Source organism: Fringilla coelebs (assembly GCF_963513975.1).
Source record: "Fringilla coelebs genome assembly, chromosome: 6".
NCBI lineage: Eukaryota > Metazoa > Chordata > Aves > Passeriformes > Fringillidae > Fringilla > Fringilla coelebs.
In genome coordinates, this window is record NC_140034.1 from 52,878,648 (window position 1) to 52,895,026 (window position 16,379).

General features: G+C 52.5%; 1 protein-coding gene across 2 annotated transcripts in view; it reads right to left on the reverse strand.

Moving 5' to 3' along the window:
* The window catches only part of BAHD1 (bromo adjacent homology domain containing 1), a 35,680-nt gene extending 34,755 nt beyond the window's left edge, over positions 1-925 (reverse strand). Inside the window, exon 1 of one of the 2 annotated variants that reach the window (XM_084207734.1) lies at positions 625-925. The gene's annotated coding sequence lies outside the window, so the exon portion shown is untranslated. The remainder of the gene's footprint in view (positions 1-624) is intronic. The other variant, XM_084207733.1, reaches the window with a different exon arrangement.
* Positions 926-16,379: the final 15,454 nt, after the last annotated feature.

Below are 16,379 nucleotides of genomic sequence, written 5' to 3' on the forward strand. Positions count from 1 at the left end.
CGGGGCGCACAGCCCGCCCGGCATCACATCCTGCAAACCATCGGGAACTCGACGCACTCAACCGCTCAACCCTCAGGGGAGGGGCTCATGGTCCCGTTCGGGCGTGGGGAGCCCCAAAACACCAACCCCCAGCCAGCGCGTCCTGTGCCAACTCCCGGCCGGGCAGCGCCGGTTCAGCTCCGAGATCCGGAGGGGCCGAGGACAGCGACGGCTTTCCCTGGGAATCGCCCCCGATCCGGCGATGCCGAGGCGAGCAGCCCCTGGGGCAAGGAGCCCCCCGGGGCCACGAGCCCCGCAACTCCCCCGGGCCCCCCCGCCCGGCCCCGCCGCCTTTGTGCTGCCCGAGCGGCAGGGGCGGAGGAGCCCGGGGGGGTTCGGCGGGGCCGATCCGGCCTCGCACCGGTGGGACCGCGCGGGGTAACGGCGGCCCGGCCCGGCCCGGCCCACCCACCACCGAGCCCGCCGTGCCCTCCCGGCGCTTCCCCGCCGCCGCGGGAAGTTCCCGGTGGCCCCGCGTACCCCCAGCCCCCCAAACCCCGGGGCGGCGGCACCTGCTCCCGGCCCGGCGGAGTTCCCGGGGGCGGAGGGACGAGCCGGCGCCGCGGGGACCGCGTGTGGACTCACCGGGAGGCTGCCGCAGGCCCCGGGGGGAGAAATCCAGCGGCGGGAGCGCCGCGAGTCCCGAGCTCCGCGCTGCTGCTGCGTCAGCGCCGCCGCCTCCTCGGCTGCGGGATGGGGACGAGGCGCCACCGCCGCCGCCCGCCCCTGGCCGCGGGGCGTCGCGGAGCGGGCGGGCGGAGGCCGGAGCGGGCGGCGGAGGGGCCGGGAGGGGCGGAGGAGGGGGCGGAGAAGGGACCGGAGGAGGGACCGGGGGCGCCGCCGCCGCCGCGAACTCCCCGCAAGCCGCGAGCGCCTCCGGCCTCCTTCCTGCTTCCTCGTCCGCAGCCAATCGCCGCCCGCCGCCCGCCGCTCGCCCCGCCGCGCCGGCCAATCACGGCCGCCTCTCCCTGCCGCCGCCGGCCAATCGCCGCCGCGCCCGCCCCCGCCCCGAGCCCCCCTCGGCGCCCCCCCACTCCCCTCACGGAGCCCCCCACTCTGCCGCCCCTCGCCAGTGGCGCGGGATAACCGGGAAAACCGGGATAACCGCCCCGCCGGAGCTCTGGGGTAGCCCCCGATGGCCCCGATTCCCTCACAGGACGGGGGCCTCGCGCGCCAGTCAGGGACCCCCCCCCCGGTCCCTCAGAGGTGTCCGAGGCGCCCTCGCACCTCGCGGGTGTGCCCGGCGCATCCTGGGGGCGCTCACACTCAAACCGAGCCCTGCATCCAAACTCTGGGAAAGTTGTATGTCCCAGGGGTCCGGCGGGAGCTCCGCTGAGAGCTGCCAGGGAGGAGAGGCAAAAGGCAGAGCGGGTTTGAGCGGCCGTCATTCCCACCCCGAGATGGGCACTGGAAAGGCCACGGACATCCCCTGTGTGGTAGCTGTCCCTGAGCAGCCTTGTGAGTCAGCACCAGGGGAATATCCCGTTGCATTTTATGGGGGAAAAGGCCAACAGGGAATTCTCAGGTGTCCCAGATCTTCCCCACAGATCCTGTCCTCACTGGGACACTCAGGTGTCTGTGGCTTCTATGGTCTTACCAACAGGTGAGACATGGCAGCAATGAGAACATCTGGAAAATCTATGTTTTCCTGGAAAAAATGATTTAAAGCCCTAAAGCAGACCCAGCAAGCCACAGAAGTTATTTGATCAGTACCTTTAGCAGTATCACAGTCCCCATCACGGAAGCCTCTCCATCAGTTGCAGAGTGGGGTTTTTCAATGGAATCATGGAATCTCCTGAATTGGATCCACAGCAATTGAGCCCCACTCCTAGTCCTGCACAGGACAGCCCCAAAGTCCCACCATGTGCCTGAGAGCATTGTCCAAACACTTCTGGAGCTCTCTCAGGCTTGGAGCTGTGACCTCTTCCCTGAGGAGCCTGTTCCAGTACCAAATTTGTCCTATTTCTTTTAAATTTGGGAAACAGCTGTGAAGGAACTGGCACATGGAACAAGCAACCCATGGGGCTCCAAGAGATAAATACACACACATTGAGGGCAAGACCCTGATGATCTGCTTGAAATTCAGCTAAACTGCAGGAGACTTAAGAGCCTGAAATACTTCCTGCCTTGTTCCGGTGGTCCACAGGGATCTTGCAAACAACAGCAGGATCAAGCACTGGTATGATTATTGCAGGATCCAGATGTTACACAGGAGAAGCTTGAGAGGAAATTCAGCTATTTGGAGACACTGATTCCTGAAACAAATACCAGTCGTTGGTGATGGAGCAGGGAAAAATGAATTAACTTAACAGCTACACCCCTGGAAGCCCTCAAGGTGCAATAGGGCAACTCTCCTTAAAAACTCTCTGATATTGTTTATGAGTTGGACTTGCATGATCCTTGTGCATCCTTTCTACTTCAGGATATTCTGTGCTTACCCCATTTCACTGCTGCCCTTTGGAAATGGAACCCTTCGATGAGATTTTTCCAGGCTCTATTTAATGCAGCTGGACATCACCAAGAGCCAATCCACAAACACAAAGGTTCTGTCTCCTCAGACCAGAGCTGCTCTCCACCTGAAAAGTGAAGGCAGCTCATGGTGCTGCCAAATTGTTCCCTAAAAATCATATGTTATTGGAGTTTTTCCCTCTGCTGTGAGCCACAGGAACAGGAGGGAAATCACAGCACTCTGAGATCAGAGTTCAATTTTGGTGTTACACAGAGCATACTTAACTCCAGTTGTTAGATGTGTTCAAGTGACTTCCAAAATCTCCCACCTCAGACTCTCATAGCTAAACAGAATGATATTTGAGCAGAAAAGTGAAGAATCTGGGAATTTCCAAGTTCTGAAATCCCCCTGCAACTCAAGCAGCAAACCCACAGTGTCACAGTGTTCCAGAGGGAAACACTTCGGCAAAATTCACGCTGAAGTTTGATGACAAATACAATTTAACAGCTGCTTTTTGGGGAAAGTGGAGATGTAGCCAGCTTCCCTCTTCCAGGTGTCTGGAATAGGAGAACATCTGGACAACGGACAGGTTGAGGATGGGGAACAGTGTGCTCCAGAGCTGCACAAGAGTGTGAAGCACAACGGAGCCATCTGCAGAGCTCCCTCTCCTTTGAGATACTAATTTATTCTCAAGTGGGGCCTTTCCTTGTCCCTTTCTCAGAGGGATGAGGGGGAAAAATGGGAAGCTAATTGCTGATTCCAGAACAATATGTCTGTGTGTCTGCTGGGCTCCAGCTTTTGTCAGGTGGTGACACAGCCGAGACGCAGCATTTGGGCTTTTTCTCCCCTTATTAACTGGGAAGAACAAACCACCAAAGCCCTGACATGAGATCTTCCTCCCCCAAATTCTGGCTTGTTTTTTGGGAAAGGGATAACATCCAGGGCTATAGATTGCCTGAACAGTAACACAACAAGAATATTTGTCCCCAGCTTGCAATTTGGGCTGTGGCAGCACCTTGCTGAGGTAGTACCTGTTGGGTTATAAAGCCCCATGGCTGTGGGGGAGCTGGGCCAAGAACCAGCAGGGATTAAGAGATTGTCCCTCATTGCACGCCTTACCTCCAGGTACTGCAGTGGACAGGCACACACAGCTGAGCCAGAGCTAAAGGGAAAGAAGGAAAAAGAGGATTTCACCATTAACACAGGGAAAACAGGGAAAAGGATCTTTTCTGATTTTAAATTTTAAAAACTTTAAAAACTTTAGTTGTCTCACAAGAGAATGGGAAAGAGCCCCAGCGCCTCACTGTGGGTCAGGCTGGGAGAAGGGTGTTTGCACTATACACTCAGAGCTCTCTGACTTTCAGGAACAACTATGGTGAGTTTTAAAAAGTCACAGGAAATCCAAGAGAAAAAATCCCCCAGCAGAGCTGCAAGGACAGAGAGAGGGAACGTGGAGCTCTGGTGTCCGTGATGGCAGGAGGCTGGCAGCATCTCTTTTTAATCCAAGTGGGGAGGCACTGCATCCCTGGGAACACCTGAGCTTCCTGCACAGCCACAAACTGATGGAGAGCTTCCATTCCCCTGGCAGCTTGCAAATAGGCATGGAAGCTTAAGCAACAACCTTAATCTGAGTAAGCTCACACACTAAGAGCAGCAGTGTGGAGGATCCTGCACCAACTGGTTCCTTGGCTGGGCCTCAGGGAAGGACTTGGCTGCAGGCACATCTGTGAGGGGGAGGATGGCCAGCTCCACCTTCCCAAACAGCCTGGTGGCCACAGATGGGGATAAACCCATCCCTGGGTCTTTATGTCGCCCCTGTCTGGCTGCAGTTAAAAAGGGCTGGGTTAAAAAGTCTTTAATTCAGCACACCTCAGCTGCATCCCATAGGGATGCTGCCCTTTCCAGGCATATTCCCCACCAAGAAACATCCCCAAATCCAGGTGTGTGATACCATGCCTCCTGATGTCTCCACAGAAAAGGCGCTGCTCCTGCACTGGCTTGCTGGCAAAGATATGGGTTTTGGTGGTCGCCTCCTTTCCTTCCCCCTCCCAGGGTTAACCCAGTAACTGCAAAAGGCCAAATGAATCCCTGGTGGAGCTCCATGGACTGACTTGGAATTCTATTACACCAAAAAAGCAAATTGGCTGTGAGTGTTCAGGTCTGCAGCAAACCAGCTGTGGTTACAGAGGCAGCTTCCTCTGAGATTTCTGTTTAAACATCAGCATTTGCTCATTTTTAGCTGGGTGAAATATTCCCCTTTTTCCACTGGAAGAAGCCAGAAGGGATTCAAGCTGGAGGAGAGGGCTCTGCCAGCACAGAACTGTCACACAGGATCTCATTACCTACCTGGAAAAATCCAAATTTCTGTATTGGTGTCTCAGGGAATCATCTGCAGCTTTTTTGGTGCTGTTGCTGCAACAAAGGTTTAATTTATAATTTATTTTAATTTATTTTAGCTTTAGAAAAGTTCATGCTGTTTGTATCTGATATTGTCTATGAAGCAGCAGTGCCAAGGAAGTTCAGCAAATGAAAGGGGATTTCTGTGTTCTATTTCTTATTTCACCTCTCAACTTAAAACTTTAAAGTGCTTTAGTAAGGAATATATAACAGATATAATATATATAATTTATTGATGGAGGGCAAAACCAGAGGGACAGTGAGAATAGCTCAGTGGGGACCAGCACAGTCAGGAAATGAGACTGGATTGAATTAAAGCAGAAAATCACAGGACTAAGAGTTAAGAACATCCCTGAGTGTTACGGTGGATAGAGGTGAATGAGTCTACTTCACTACATTGCAAAATCAGGATTAAAAGCAAAGACTCTGCTTTATGAGCTGGACTGTGGCAGGGAGTGACAAACTCACATGCACAGGAAGAATAAATGTCCTGCCTTGAGTTCCCAAGGTAGCCATTCTTTTATGAAGTGTGATTCACAAAACCAGGGAGGCTGAGGGGATCGCAATGCAAAACACATGTCCCAGAAAGTTAGGATGGGAAAGCAGGCAGCAATTATGGGACCATCTGTGCTGTGGGATGGGCTGTGGCAGAACCAGCACAGGTCCTTCACCCCTCTGCAGGTTGTTGGGCTGGGGCAAACACTTCTGCTGTGGTCTGCTTAGAAAAATCAGTGGGAACAAACCCATGGCTGCTTGTACAACTCCTTGCACAGAATTAATACAGGAAAAACCTAATAAGAAATCCCAAAGGCACCACTCAGCCAATCTGCATTTCCAGAGAAACAGCTGGATCAGCAGGAAATCTTCATCTCTCTTTTGTGTCCCTTAGGTGGGTGGGAGCTCGTGCCAGCACACAGACATGCAGACAGGGACATTCTTCAGCGGGGGAGATGTGTCTGCTCCTTCACATTCCTGCCAGCACAGGGACACAGGGACATTCCTTATTTCCTATGCAAAATGAAACATCACTCCTGGATGCTTTACTGTTTCCTTGTCCCCAAACTCTCAAAGATGTCCAGCACCCTGAGGCCCACCCAGAGCCCCATTCAGAGATATTTTCAGCCCTTAGCATTGTTTTCCATTCCTTACTTTCAGCAGCTGGAGGCAAGATCAGCACAAAGAGGAACTGATATCTCCGTGGGCTTTTTGTAGGACATCAGGAAAAACTCCAAAATCTTCATTAAGACAATAACAACATCTCAGTGTTGAGGAAAACACACACACACATATCTTAATCCTCTGCTTCTTCCCAGGGATCGGGAGTTGAATTTGGGCACAACACTCACAGTCTGAAGCTGATGCATCTCCATTCCTTGTTGGCCATACATCAGGTACTCAGTGAGAAGGTTTGGAGCTCCCCTGTGCAAATCTCCCTCTTAGGGACATGGTTTAGTGGTGGCTGGGGGAACAGTTGGACTTGATGGTCTTAAAGGTCTTTTCCAACCTAAATGATTCCATGATTCTATGATAATCCTATTAGCATTAACATGGGCTGTGTGGCTAAATCCCCACATTCTGCACAGAAACTGAATCCCTGAGGGGTTGGCTTAAAATAACAAATACTCAGAAAGGGAGAGACGGGAGCAAAGGAGGGTTTGCCCAGTGATGTGGTCTCCTATGGGAAGTAAATCAGGCAGTGCTCAGGAATTTGGAGCTGCTGTGGAGAGTCATCCGGATTGGGGATGGATCTGGAGGATGTGCAATTGGCTGGGGAAAATGCTGTGCCCTGGGTGGCAGCACCTCCTTAATTTCCTTTCCTACATCTTTCTCACTCTTGCTTGATAGCAGTGAGAGAGAAAAAGGAAAGGAAAAAAGGAAGAGTCACTGCACCATTTCCTCCAGACTTTGAAACACAGGATGGGTTTTGACGGTCAGGGCTGCCCAGGGCTGTCAGTCGTCAAGCAAGTGCTGGTGCTGTGGGAAGAGCAGAGAAAAACTTTGGTGCAGAGACACCATAGCAGGGGAGGAACAGCCATGCTCAAAAAGCTGGAAAACAGGCAGAGCTACCACAGCCATTGATGTTGAGGTCCTGTCCACATATCCAATGGCAGGATCTTCCCATGGGATGGAGTGAGGGATGAAAAGGGTGCTGGACAATGGGGGAGCTGTTGCAGAGGAGGATGTGGGCCCCATGGCTGCGGGTGGCCACAGCTCTGGGCCTAGCCACAGGCTTATCCCAAAGTCCTGGCTGCTGCAACCCTTGCAAAATATCCTCATTAGATCCGTCTGTGAGGACTTGTAGTCCACCAAAGTATTCCTGCAGTGTGAAGATTTCTGCTCTTTTGAGATACAAAGGAGCCTGGAGTAATGGGAACTTTAATTCAGGAGACTCTGGATGATAGTGATCACTCTTGGCCTCACATTTAATGATCAGTTTATTCCTCAGAAGTGTCCATGAAGTGAATGGTGGCAACAGTCTTGCTTGTGTCCCAGCTCAGAAACCCCCAGTGGGTTCACACTTGGCCTGGAAACTGACCAAACTTAAACAAAGTGGGTTGTTCATACTGTTTGGACAGAGCCTTGGATCAAACCCCATTTATTCTGCTATTACTATTCATTATTCCCTCCAGTGGTACCCTGGATGTTTGAGCTGGGATCTGCTTAATCCTGTAAAGCCCAGCTTCTCCTCGTGCCAGAACGGGGAACAAAGTCATAATTCTCCATTTGCAGCCTCCCAGGCTGTTGCCATGGGAATGATGCAATGTTCCCAATTCCTGGGGCTGCTCTCCTGCCAGTTCAGGTAGGAGAAGCCACTTTCCTGAGGGAAGAGTACCCTGGATTGAGTGCTGTGCTTTGACAATTAGCCAGGGAAGTTACGGATCGCTCCGTCAAAGTGACAGCTCTGCACTCACAGGGACCTGGTTTCTGAATTGGAAATGAAGCCCTGGGCAAGCCTGGCTCACTGAACGTACATGGAAGTGCTGGATTTTTACCTTAGGGTCCTCAGGTACTAACAATCCCACTGTGATTGTCCTATTTAGAGCCTTCCCCAGTGCTGCCCATTCACATCCAGGTCCCATCCTGCTGTGCCCAGCTCCTTACCCACAGTGAGACCCAAAACAGGCTCCTGCCCAGGAAGCCACGCCTGGGGCTCCTCGCAGCCTTGAGTCTGTGCCTGAGCTTAGCCAGGATCTAGTGGAGGGTTTTGAAGTATAAAAATCCCCAGGGGCTGCTGAGAATGCATTTGGGTGTGAGTGGCTGCTGTGATAAGAACTTCCCGAACTTCACCTGAGAGCAGCAACCCTGATAAATACTCCTTATTCCACCACTGTGGTCAGAGATTGCCCCAGCCCTGCCTTATCCCCAAAACCAGGGGGAATTGGGGCACTGGTCTGCTCAGAACACTGGTATAGGTTCCAGCCAGGCCCCACTCCATAAAAGCACCTTTCCAAGGTTATGGAAGAAAAAGTTGCTAAAAAGTGTTACTTAGTGTAAAGTTCAGTTTGCCCTGTGAGAACCCAGAGCTGTAGGAAGTTTCAAAGCTAAAATGGGGAACAAGGCAGGTCCTGATGGGAGCCTTATCCAAACCTGTGGAGATAAAACTCTTTAAAAGTCACACTCTTTCCCCCCACTTGTCTTCCTTCCATAATCCAAATAAAACTGAAGTCCCAAACCCTTGGAGATGGCTTTTCCCTTCCTCCTATCCTTGAGACTTCAAAGCATAACCTGAAAATTTCATGAGTGCATGTTTACTCCTATGCCTTGCCCTAAATTTGGGTCTGAGTGGATCGTCTCTGTACCAAACATCTTTGCGCTGTTCTCTGTCACGTTAGAACCTGTGCAGTCCTGGACTGCCCAGACTGGTGCCTCCTCACCTAGCACTGAGAGTTGGCGGTGTCCAGGCAAGTCCTTCCTGCTGCACAGGGACTGGATTTGGAGAGCTGACTCGTTCCTCTCTTTAAAACAACGTCCTTGATCCAGGGAGATTGAACACAGGGGACCAAACAGGAGGCTGGTGTGCAGGGAAGCCCCTCAGAGCCCTGCCAAGGCTGGAGCTTGGCCATGCCTTTGGCAGAGAATTTTCTGGCAAGCCATGCAGCACAGTGGGTCTGTGTCCAGCCCAAACAGCCTTCTTTCCTTCCCAAAATGTCACACGAGGTTTAAAGCCTTCCTAAAGTCAGGATATGTCTCATTTCAGCTTCTTCATCCACACATCCAGTTTCCTCAGCAAAGAGAGGAATTCAAGGGTTTGATGTGATCTCTGTGTGACAAATGCATGCTGGCTCTTTTATCACCTGGTTATCTGCCAGGTGCTTCAATAGATCTAAAACCTCCCGTACTCCAGAAGCTTCCCAGGCATCAAAGTACAGCTGAGCACTAAATAATCCCCTTGGTCTTCCTCTTAACACTTGGGAAGAGGAGTAGGAGTTGATCTCCTCTGTGGGACAGGATGTCTGATGGCTCAGAAATTGCTGGATCCTGAAGCTGCTCAGCATAGTCAGTGCCAGATCCAGAGGCACAGAGGTCTCTCAATTCCCTCTAACCTCCCCAGCCAGCCCCCTGCCCTCCCTCCTGCCAGTCCCTTATCCCTCCGACCCAGCTCTTTGCAACGATGAAAACTGGGTTAATAGATGAAAGAGGAATTGCTAAAGCAAATATTTTCTTTCCAAAGCTCTATTCATTAGCTATAAACACAGGGAACTGCTGTGGATAACCAGTGTGTTTTAGAGGGTTGTGGCTCTGTGGTGAAAGCAGGGATTGGGGACATATGGATTTCTGATTTTTTCTTAAAACCAGCATTGCTCTAGCACCTCATCTCTACTTTGTGGCCTGTCCCTAGGGCTGGAGAGGGAACTGTGGCACAGTTCCAGCATGGTTCTTTCTTCCCACAAGCACAGTCGGGGTGGAGGATGTCATTAAATCCTGATAATCCCAATTTGGTGGGCAAAGATGTCTTCAGACCCCGTTCAGGGGACACATCAGCCTTCAAAAAAAAAAAAAATTTCTGGCAGCAGCAGTGGAGCAACAAAACCCAAGGAGCAATGAGCACAAGATGCTTCTGTCACTTTAACATCCACCTAAGAGCAGTGGTGATGTAAAAATTCCCCCAGCCTTTGGGAAAAGGGAATCAAAATGTGATTTGAACACCGGAGGGGCATTAAATCCCCAGGAGTTTTCCTGGCGTCTCTTGTCCTGAGCAGGAGTCAGCTCACGAACCCGGCTTTGCCGTGATTATAATCCTTAATTTCTGATTTTGCCACCTGCACTATGTTTCATGAAATTTTAAAGCTAATGCTCTGCCAAACTCAAATGGCAGTGGAGCAGATGTTTAAGTGCAGCCAAGGATGAATAAATTATGGGGCTTGTGGCTGTATGGTGAAGGAGGGAGAGGGTGGATGGCTCCAAATAGGGAGATAATTGATTTAAATGACATTGTCTGTTGGAGTCACCTGGGATCAGTTCCTTGGGCACAGGCAGAAGAGATGCAGCAATTAAAGACACTGGTCTGAGCAGCAGTGACTTGCCTCCGTGCAGACTGTGCTCAGCCTTTCCGTTTTGGCTGTTCTGTGGCTTTTCTACCTCTTTATCCCACCTCAATATCAGGCAGGGAGAGGAAAATGGAGGTGATTTTGGTCTTGGCCAACTGTAGTTGAAATGAGCCTGTTTGGGTTATCCTGGGGCTTTGGGAGAGAAGGGAATATGTGGAACCTTTAAAATGCATTTTAATTCCACAGAGAAAGGTGTAATAATCATTGATGGCTGGACCCAAAATCCAGACCTAGACCAAACTGTATTTTTTAATCACAAGATGGATCAAAAGTGATGGTGACTCAGGAGCCCACAGGATTTTTGCTCTTCTTTGCTACAGACAACCCTGGTGACCTTGGGCAAGTTACTTAATCCTTTAGCATGGTCCAGTCCTTCTGGTGGGGAAGGTGCTCACCTGGCAGGGATAAATAAATTCCCCTAGCAAACCCATAGCTGCCATGGAGGTAAGAATTCCCTGGAATCCCAAGATTTTGCTAATCCATGAGCCCTCTGATCCCAGGGATGCTGTGGCTGGTTCTGCTCTGTGCCCTTCCAAGGACCTAAGCTTTGGGGGCTCAGTGCTACCCATGCCCTCACAAACCACAGCCCAGGGGTGGGACCTGCCTGAACTTGCAGCATTTTTTGCATTTCACCAAAACCAGTTTTTTTTCCAACTCAGACAAACCCTGCTGGAACGTGTTGGCTTTTCAATCATCTGCCTGTCTGTGGCTCCTGGTGGCTTCCTGGCATGAGCTCCAAGCCAGAGCACAGCCTCTCTCCAGGTGCACCCTGGCTTGGGAGCAAAGGCAAATCCAGCAAAAAGCAGGAAGCGAAGGATTCCTGCCTCTGAGGATGTTCACCTCCAGCCAGACCTGGGACTGAGGACTGATGGCAGAGGAAGGGGGATCCAGTATGCTGTCAGCAGCAGTTTTGGGGCACTCAGGGGTACTGAGGTTCTGACCTGTGCAGAAAGGACACCAGGCAAAAAGGGCTCCATCCTGCCTATGGCTACCAGGAGATGCTGCCATGGAGAAAACAGAGATGAAGAAGGTTTTCTAAGAACAAAAGCAGCCTGTGGAAGCTGCAGGAAGACTTCCAGTTTCCCAAGATATGCTGAGTAGGTACACAGAAGGGTGGGTGCTCCTGCATGCTGCGATGCAGAAACCAGTGCCAAGTCCCCAGCAGACAGTGGCTACTCCTGTGGACACAGTGATCCCTGAAAAGGGAGTAATGTCCCATCTCCACAGGTATGTGAGAGCCAGGGTTGCCCCCAGAGCAGGACATGTTCCCCATAAAGATCCAGGAAAGACCTTACCAGCCTCCAGTTCCACGCACCATCATGGTCCCACAAGGGAGCTCCACAGAGCCGTGTTGGAAATGCTGGCTCTTGGGAACACCAGCCCTGGGTAAGCATGTTCAGCACTGACGTGACGCCAGCTCCTTTGGGAAGTGGGGCCTAGGGGAGCTGCATGGAGGTTTCCCATGCTGGAAGCCTCAGCTATGCCCAAGCAAAAAAAATCATCCCTGGGGATTTCCTGAGTGTGTCTGCAAGGCAGGGATGTGGCCATGGAATCCCCTCTCTGCAACTCCCTCTCCTCATACCAGCAGGAGTACCCAGAAGCTAAATCACAGGAACTCTGGAACAGAGGAACACAGGAACTCTGCTGGGCTGCAAAAATAACCATTTGCTTTTCTTCTCTGCATTGCACTGAGCAGGCAGCTACCACTCTTTCTGTTCCTTCAGACCAACACTGGGCTTGCTGTCCCTTCGGAGAAGCTCCAAGCTCTGCAACAAGGCACAGAGAGGACACAGGCTGTTTCCTAATGCCCCTGGCACAGGTTGCCTCACAGGACGAACATTGATCCAATACAGCCCCCTTCATCCTGCAGACACCAAGGGCACGTGGATTATTTTCATCTTGCCAACAGCTGCAGGAAAATACGCTCACTCCTGCCCTCTCTTCTGGGAGGCAGCTGCAGCAGAGGGCTGGAAAATCCTCCTCTGGCCAGTCCCAGCTCTGCCACCAGACAGCCGCACACAGGAGGGGGCTGTGCTTGGGCTGAGCCCCTCAGCCCACTGAGACATCCTTCAGAAACTCCCTGTACTCTCTCTGCCCTGCCCCATCAGGATCAGAGAATCCCAGAATTATTTAGATTGGTAAAGATGTCAAAGATCATCCAGTTCAACCGGTGACCAATCTCCACCTTGTCAACCAAACCAGAGCACTGAGTGCCAGGTCCAATTGTTCTTTGAACACCTACAGGGAGGATGACTCCGCCACTTCCATGGGCAGCCCATTACAATGCTGGACGACCCTATCCATGAAGAAATTCTTCCTGAAAAGTACCTTTCCTCCTTCCTGGGGAACAGTAGTGGCCAAGGGCAGGGTGCTCTGCAGCAGCGCTACTTCAGTTCCAGGTTTGGTGGGTCTGTCTCCTGCCCATTGTGGCAGATCAGCTCTGGAGCCAGCAAGGTGGTTTGGGGAGAGCTCATGCTCTCAACCTTCTCAGCCTCTTCAGAGGTTCAGGATCATCCCCTTTCTCCTGGATTCCTTTGGAATGACAGATCCTGAGGCAGACCCACACCTCCGGGTCTGCCCGGAGCTCCACGTGCCAAGGGGGAGCCGGCTGCCGTCCCCCCACTGGCGGTTCCCTCCTCCCGCTGGCACTGGGCCGCCTGCCATTTCCCTTTGGCGAGCACGCTGCTCCAGCCTTTTTTCCCCCATTCAGGCTGACAACTGGGCCTCAGCATCAGCTGCTTGTTGCTCAGCATCAGCCTTTCAGCAAACAGCAGGTGCAAGCGGGGCGACCCTGGGCTGCGCTACAGTAATCCCGCAGCCCCCCCCGGGCCTCCCTTGCACAATATTGTGCCCTCGGCTCAAGAATGTTTTTGTCTCCCCTTCACAGTTGTGAATTCTTGTATAGATTGAAAAGAAATCTCTTTCTAATCTTCCTGCGGTGCTGGCTGGGAGGAGCGGGTGCCTCGCTGCGAAGGGAGCTGGTCGGCACAGCTGTGCGGGAGGAGCGGGCAGCTGCCGGGAAGGACGCAGGGACAGAGCGGCCAGGACAGGGATCGCGTCCTCTCTGCCTGCATCCGTGACAGCGGATACATGTGGCTCCGTGGGCTCTCACTCCAGCCTGGGAAAGAAACCGACTCATCACCCACGGGAGCAACACGGAGGTGACACAGCAGCAGGTCCCTGCTCCGGCAGCGGCGTTGAACCGCAGCGAGTGTTGCTCGGGGAGGCTGAGGCCAGCCGGAGTCTAAACACACAGGGATTTTGAATAACACATCGTGCTGGGCTGCAGGAGGGAGGCTCGTGAACAGGGACGGAGCATCACCGTAGGGCTTGGCTTCAGCACACCTCTGTACAGTGAAATCAGGACGCGATGGCACTTTTGTTATGCGTCACCCTGTACTGAAATTGCTCAAAGCCCAGCACGGGAGGAAAACACCATCCTTCCCACAGGTTACCAAAGCCTCCCTTCCACCCATGGACCAGCTCCACAGGCAAGAAACCACATCCTCTGTCACGCATATGCACAAGCACACACACTCCCCACTGCCCTGAAAGCAGGAGGGACAGGCAGTGGGACAGAGCAGGGGACAGAGGGGCTCTCCAGGGAGCTGCTGAGAGGGAGACAGTGGTCCCACAGCAATGCAGTAGGCTGGGAATCCCATGTGGCAGGCCCAGCGGGACGCAGGACATCTTTTTTGGGAGGTAAACCACTGCAGCCAAGTCCCTGAGGAGGACTGGGGAGAGCCACTGCCTTGCCTGAGGTGCTGTGCAAACACGAGTTCCTCTCCCACATCCTGTACCTCTTGGTGTGGTTTGACCTCGCTTGACAAGGCAAGATTTGCTTTAACCACAGCTCAGCCCCGACGGGCCCATGGCTCCCAGGGCAAAGGGGCCGTAAGCCCAGCTGGCCCCACAGACCTTCTGCAGCAGTTTTACCTCACAAACAGATTTTAACACCATGTCCTTTGTGTGTGCATAAAGCAAACAGGTCGCTCACACTGTGGGCAGCCCTCCAAGTGCAGCCTCTGTTTAAATTCAAGCTCTGTCCAAAACTGGAAGGAGATGTGGTCCCTTCTGCCCTGGGAAGCATGAGGCAGAATACTGGAGATGTCCAAGCCCATCTTCCCCACTGTATCTTCCACTTTTCCCTTGAGTTTCTGGATCAAACACTAGCAGTGCCCCAGCTCAGTGTGAACCCAGCTTTTCTACCACAAGCTGATCACAGAGTCCAACCTGTGCCAAATCCCCACCTTGTCACCCAGCCCAGAGCACTGAGTACCACATCCAGTCTCTCCTTGGACACTCCACCACCTACCTGGACAGTCCCTTTCACCACCTGACCACTCTCTCTGTAAACAAATTCTTCTTTATATCCCACCTGAACTTCCCCAGCGCAGCTTGAGGCTATGCCCTCTCTTCCTGTCACTAACTGAACCTCATTCCAAATCCCACACTGCTGAAATAAACTCTCTGTTACCTTGTACTGGGTTGGCATGGCCAGGTTTTGGTAGCCATAGGGTTACAGGGGTGGCTTCTGTGACAAGCTGCCAGGAGGTTTCCCTGCATCCAACAGAGCCCATTCCAGGCAGCTCCAAGATGGACGTGTTGCTGGCCAAGGCGGAGCCAATCAGGAATGGTGGTGACACCTCTGGGATGACATATTTAAGAAGAAGAAAAAGAAACTTACTAGGCAGATAGAATTGGGTCTAGAGAGGAGTAGGGTGAGACTATGTGAGAGGAACTGCCCTGCAGACAGCAAGGTGTGGTGCAGAAGGAGGGGCAGGAGGTGCTCCAGGTGCAAGCTGAGATTCCCCTACAGCTTGTGGTACAGAGCATGGTGCAGCAGGTTGTCACCCTGCAGCCCATGGAGCGCCATGGGTGTGTAGAGATCCACCTGCAGCCTGTGGAGGACCCCACACTGGAGCAGGGAGATGCCCGAGAGGAGGCTGTAATCCCGTAGGAAAGCCATGCCTGTTCAGGGATCTGCAGACCCATGGAGAGAGGAGTCCATGCTGGAGCAGGTTTCCTGGTAGGACTTGTGAAGCCATGGGGGATCCACCTTGGAGCAGGCTGAGTCTGAAGGACTGACCCCATTCTTCTGGGGAAGAATGACCCACAATGCAGCAGTACATGGAGAGCCGCTGCCCATGGGATGGACTCACATTGGAGAAGTTCATGGAGAGCTGTCTCCCGTGGGAGGAACCCCAAGCTGGAGCATCGGAAGGACTCCTCTCCCTGAGCGGTAGCAGAAACAACTTGTGATGAAATGACTGTAACCACCATTTCCTCTCCCTGCGCTGCTGTGGGAGGGAGGAGTTAGAGAAGGGAAGGAGGGAAGATGTTTCTGAGGTTTTTTTTACCTCTCATTATCATGCTCTGATTTTCTTAGTAATAAATTTAATTAACATCTCTAATTCGAGTCAGTTTTGCCTGACAGTTTTGGGTGAGGGATCTCACCCAATCCTTATCTCAACCCATGAACCTTTGTTATATTTTCTCTCCCTGTCCAGCTGTGGAGGGCAGTGATAAGCTTTGGTGGGTGCCTGGCACCCAGCCAGGGTCAACCCACTGCGTATCTTCATGAATAATTCCCCCCACTGCTCTCCATGCCTTCTCTGCTCAGTAGCCAGCCAGCTGCAAACAGGGCAAGGATCTTTAAAACCAGGGAAGATGCAGCACATCCAGCCCTGCCACCAGCCAAAGGCTGTCAGGCCAGGACAATTTCCATCACATATCCACAGCAGAAACCATTCGGATGATATCCAGCAGCACAGCCCCCTGTGTATTCCCTGTTAGCTCTGCTGCTTTCCAGAGGAGCTAAAGCACAGCCCGCATGATCTCTGTAAATGTATTTCTTTTAAATGAGAATTATGGGGAAAAGCTGTGGTTGGGAAGACAGAAGGATAAGCAGGGAAAGCAACACCATAGCTGTTGCTGCTGCCAGC